Below are 6,321 nucleotides of genomic sequence, written 5' to 3' on the forward strand. Positions count from 1 at the left end.
AGCTGTCTCCCACCAATTCTTGCTGCATTAATTGTTTCATTGTGCGTATTGCTTGCCCTTTGATTGTTTCTTTTTATCAATTCCCCATTACATATGTCACCAGTAGCCTAGTAAATGTACCGTTAATCACCTAATTTGGTTAGGCCTACAAAAGTTAATGCATGTATTAACAACATTTATCATTCTCCAGTGGTGTAAAGTACTTAAGTCGTTTTTTGAGGTATCTGTACTTCACTGTACTATTTATATTTTTAACAACTTTTACTCCACTACATTACTAAACTAAACAATGTACATTTTAATCCATACATTTTCCCTCACACCCAAAAGTACTCGTTACAATTCGTAATGGTTAGCAGGACAGGAAAATGGTCCAATTCACACATTTATCAAGAAAACATCCCTGGTCATCCCTACTGCCTCTGATCTGGCGGTACTCAAACGAAATGCTTTGTTTATAAATTATGCCTGAGTGTTGGCTATCCGTAAATAAATAAAAACAAGAAAATTGTGCCGTCTGGTTTGCTTAATATAAGGAGTGTGAAATTATTTATACTTGTACTTTTACTTTTGATTCTTCACCCTCCTGTTGTGTTCGTTTCATGTTAATTATTTCTGTGTTCTCTGTCCAAAATGACCGCCCCATTATAGCTGATTATAAATCCATAATAATACATAAATTATCACCTAATGTTATGTTAGATCTTTTTATCATCTTAAGTTCTTGTGAACATTACAAGTTTTGAACTTCTGTTTGCTATTTATGATCTGTAGGCCTCATTGACCTGAGCTCATACAACTCGTTTTTGAGTAAAAAAAGAATAATGTATGGATTATTTTTACTATAACAAATACTCAGATGAAACATATTGTGCTATTTATCACAGACTACTTTGTGTCAAAGTTTAACAAGGACTCTCTCCTTGTTAAATCAAGAGCCTCAAATACAGTATATCGTTTGGTCATTGTGCTGCCACAGAATGAATTGTGAGCAAGGCCTCAAAAAAGGTTCCTGTGGGGGTTGCCATGGAAGCCAAGAAGGGGAGTGAGGTGTGTGTGCTCAAACACACATGCATGTGGGGGTCTGGGAGAGGAAGTGTGTCCATCTGATGAATGGGCTTGTACCTGAACTACATTTTATACACTAATTGTAGTCTCCACCCATTCATTTCTAATGAACCGTCATTTTTGACCGGGTACACCACAGGTGTACGAAAGTTAAATAAAACACCCAAAATGCAATGAAAATCATCTAAATGTATTTTGTCTGTTCAGATGCCCTGTGCGGACAAAGTCATGGAACCTTATGACAATCAGATGCAATGACCTACATTTTTCAGAGAGAAAACTTGTAGGTTAAGTATATTTTAGCAATTACATTTACTTTTGATACCATTTACTTTTGATAACTTTTGATACCAAATACTTTTGATACCAATTTAAAACCAAATACTTTTAGACTTTACTTAAATAGTATTTTACTGGGTGACTTTCACTTTTACTTGAGTCATTTTCTATAAAGGTATCTTTAATTTTACTAAAGTATGACAATTGGGTACTTTTTCCACCACTGCCGTTCTCATTCTCAGAGTGGAAACATTGTTTGCAAAGTTCACAACCTACTACACTTGTGAGGAACACGTTTTGCTTTATTTCATACCATCGTTCATACCTACGAGTTTGGTATTTTTTTTAATGATCTTATGTTAGGAGATCTCCATGTGAGCATATGTCTGGTCTGGTTTATTTCTCTGTCCTGTTAATGTTGACGTATTGCGCACACCTGAGCACGATAATGTAGGCTACCTGGCTTGCTGCGCGCAAATGTATGAAAGTGCACATTTGTGGATGCCTGATTTCTCACAACCACTAATAAGCTGAATTTTTCAGTATTTTTTTCTTCACCTCATACAGTATGTCAACATAAAAACATAAATTGCGAATGTTAGGCTAATAGGCCTAGTTCTTCGCAGTATTTAAAAAACATTTCCAACACTCTCCCTCGATAATAACCAAGCCTCGGTGTGAAAGAGCAAAATGTTATGCTCTGATGATCCCACATATCCAGTAGAAACTTAAAAAATGCCTGAACACTTTTCCCTTGTGCAAAAACAGCTTTCTGTCCCGAGCTCACTGGCACGGGAAACTATGAGGGCCCGGATTAGGCTAGTTGATACGATGTTGCAAGCTGGTTAGCAACTAGCTTCAGGATGGACCAGGTTGATTGATTTGATACAATGTTGCACTTCACTAGCCATAGCTCAAGCCGAGACAGATAAAGAGAGGCAGACAGGTTGAGTAGATAGATTTATGTGATTGAAAGAACCTGAATTTTCATCAGGATATTTTCTACAGTTTTATTTTTGTGGTTTATGTATTTTCACTTAGTTGACAATGGAAGTTATTGGCCTACTGCTGAATTGGCCAATTGGGCCTATAGGCTATCTCTGAGTTCCATGTGCTCATTTCTTTAGCCGCCAATGGCTCACCTTGTAGGCCTATTAATGTGTCAATAATGGCAGAGGCTGGTAGGACTACTCTCGCATTAGGTGAGTTTTAACTTTTAGATTTTTACCATTTTAATTCAGATTTTTATTATTAACCACTTGACAATGATTTTGAAAAACGGAAACGTTATTATTGAAATGAAACTGTTCCACGATAATGCGATTACGAAAATCATAACTGAAGCAGATTGGTAGAAATGGTAGGACACATTATTTTAGCTTCCCCAAACATGAATCTCACACGCTGTGCCGCCTATGACTCCTATAAGCCTACCTACCAAAGTTTATCAGGAGTTGCGTTATCTTGGATAATGCAGTTCTTATTTTCTGCTTTGCCATGATCAGGTCAGAAATTGAGGAATAGGCCTACACACTTTAAATCGCAAATAATCATGAACATTTAGCCCACTTAGTGAAACTCACACAACAGCAGTTGTGGGTAGCCTAATTTCAGTCCATAGGCTATTGTCCATTTTACTTTGATATCGTGTGTTTGTTAACATGTTAATTCATATTTACATCGAAGCCATTTTTTATTTGATAGAGTGCCATTTAGGCTATTTCATCCGAGACACGTATGCTGTAAAAAGTGTCTGTGACATTGTCATAAATTAAATTCGGTCGCCATGTAGACTACAGAAAAGGCCACAGATGCCACAATGCCTTCAGAAACTATTCATACCCCTTGACTTATTCCACATTTTGTTGTGTTACAGCCTGTATTAAAAACGGACACACAATACCTATAATGACAAAGTAAAAACATGTTTTTAGAAATGTTTGCAAATTTATTGCAAATGAAATACAGAAAAAATTATTTACAAAAAATTATTCCAGCCCTGAGTCAATACTAGAATCACCGTTGGCAGCGATTACAGCTGTGAGTCTTTCTGGGTAAGTCTCTAAGAGCTTTGCACACCTATTTTTTTAATTCTTCAAGCTCTGTCAAGTTGGTTGTTGTCATTGCTCGACAGCAACTGTAACTATGCCACTTTGGAACATTCAATCTCTTCTTGGTAAGCCACTACAGTGTATATTTGGCCTTGTGTTTTTGGCCATTGTCCTGCTGAAAGGTGAATTTGTCTCTCAGTGTCTGTTGGAAAGCAGACTGAACCAGATTTTCCTCAATGATTTTGCCTGTGCTTAGCTATATTCTGTTTCTTTTTATAGTAAAAAAAAACACCTTAGTCCTTGCAGATGACAAGCATACCCATAACATGATGCAGCCACCACCATGTTTGAAAATATGAAGTGGTACTCAGTGATGTGTTGTGTTGGATTTGCCCCAAACACAACACTTTGTATTCAGGACATGAAGTTAATTTCTTTGGCATTTTATTTGCAGTTTTAGGATGCATGTTTTGGAATATTTTTATTCTGTACAGGCTTCCTTCTTTTCACTCTGAAATTAGGTTAGTATAAGTGGAGTAACTACAATGTTGTTTTTCCATCTTCAGTTTTCTCCTGTCACAGCCATTAAACTCTAACAATTTAAACTCAACTGAGTTAGGAAGTACACCTGTATTTTTCTCATGACTGGGTGTATTGATACACCATCCAAGGTGTAATTTATAACTTCACCATGCTCAAAGGATAGGAAGGACGCCTGTATCTTTGTAGAGACTGGGTGTATTAATACACAATATAAAGTGTAATGAATAACTTTACCATGCTCAAAGGGATATTCAATGTCTGCCTTTTTCTATTTTTACCCATCTACGCTGGGGTTAAAGCAAAATAAATCCCATGACTGAAACTTAAGTTGATCTCAGACCGATTGTCTAGGGCTAAGTTAACCTCCCCTTTCATGTAAGTAAGTCATGCCCATCATGCCTTTAGGTGAAAGAGGATACTTTTTTACAAGTATTAAACAGCAAGTTTGCCAATTCCAGTACCCTTGCTTAGGGGGTCCGGGGTCCTCCCCAGGAGAATTGGACACAACATCTTGATTGTTATTGTTAATTATTATTATTATATGAATAGATAAACAATTATTAATTCGAAGGAAAAAAGTAATTACAAGGTGTGTCATTGCCCTTCGAAGGAAAAAAGTAATTACAAGGTGTGTCATTGCCCTTTTAAGACAATATTGCACTTTTTAAGAGCTCTGTTTAGTACCTGCGCCTAAACCATGCTTGAAGCTCTGGTTGCAAAAATGCATTTGTGAAAACAATGCCACACGTGCAATTGAAGCAGTAGAAAATTAAACGTGGTAGCAATGCAAAACTGGGACCGCCCTCTTCTTTTAAACAAAGGCAAAAACTGCTTTCAAAATACATTTGCTAAAACTGCTTTTCCCACGATTGCATTAATAATTGTGCATTGTCTGATTTTGTTTTAATAACATTACATGGCAAAAATAGTAGCACAGGAAAGTTACATCCAGTGACAAAGTATAGGCTTTGAATTACTTTGCCAGCAGCTAAAGTAGGCTACACACCGCTATCCGAGTTGAGCGCTGCTGTGGTGCGCATTATAGACTTTAATTCCCTTCATCTGAACATTGGAGTGTCATCAACAATCATGCATGCCAGTTCAGCGCACACATCGTAACAGAGAAAATAAAATATTGGAGAATACATTTCTTTGGGACTACAGTATATTTCGTAGAACAAATATGCTTCTGTCTGTATTAGGGTGTCATCTCCAAACCATCACCCCCCCGCCCAGATATGTTTATTGCGGATCTACACTGATCCAAAGATTATGGATATACTGACAAGATACTGTACATCTCTCTCTGCCCCAACAATGGGAGTCGTTGTCCACATAACGGCACGCGGGTTGTCTAGCTCCCGCCTTTCTTTGGATTGGTGGATTTATCTCATTGTAATCCTGTTTTGAATATTTGATGAGGGTTGTTGACATCAACCGGCTGTATACCATGGAGAAGATGCTGTGCTACTAGCCTCATAAAATACATTTTTAAAATAAAAATACCATGAATATGCATAGCCATCTCGAGGCAACTCCGATATAAAGTGTTTTTGCTGTCACGTGTCCTACTTATATCAGTACACATCAAACTCCTCAAGCATTACGACCCTTCTATTCGATCAAATAAACCTCACGTAGCAAATAAGCCAAATTCGACACTTTCATTGACCTCCATACAAAAAGGTCCTTGCTTGGCGGGGAAAAACTAAAAACGCCACCTGCTGGAGACAGATTTTCCGCCGAGTTGGGCCTCTCAATTCAATTTCACATCATTTTAAGGGCTTTATTGGCATGGGAAACATTTGTTAACGTTGCCTAAACAAATGAAGTAGATAAAGGTGAAATAAACAGTAAACATTACTCACAGAAGTTCCAAAAGAATAAAGACATTTCAAATGTCATGTCTATCTATATACAGTGTTGTAATGACATGCAAATAGTTAAAAGCATAAAAGGGAAAATAAATATGTATTTACAATGGTGTTTGTCTTCACATGCAACTGAGCATATTTATGCTTGCAATAACAAAGTGGTTGAATACTTGACTCAAGATATTTCACCTTTTCAGTTTTAATTAATTTGTAAACATTTCTAAAAACATAATTCCACTGACATGGGATATTGGGTGTAGGCCAGAGGACAAAAAAAATCTAAATTTAATCAATTTTAAATTCAGACTAACACAAAATGTGGAAAAAGTCAAGCAGTGTGAATACTTTCCCGAAGAGGCACTATCTGCCTCAAGCTTCTGTCTCAAGCTTCTGTCTCCAGGTGTTTCTCAGAGGCGTCCTCTTAAATCTTCTTTCCGAAAATCCTCATCCACCGGAACCTGTCTGGTGTGCGCCCACCGTACTCATTATGCTCTGTTAATAAAACC

The sequence above is a fragment of the Salvelinus sp. IW2-2015 genome, linkage group LG4q.1:29 (assembly GCF_002910315.2).
Source record: "Salvelinus sp. IW2-2015 linkage group LG4q.1:29, ASM291031v2, whole genome shotgun sequence".
Classification (NCBI taxonomy): domain Eukaryota; kingdom Metazoa; phylum Chordata; class Actinopteri; order Salmoniformes; family Salmonidae; genus Salvelinus; species Salvelinus sp. IW2-2015.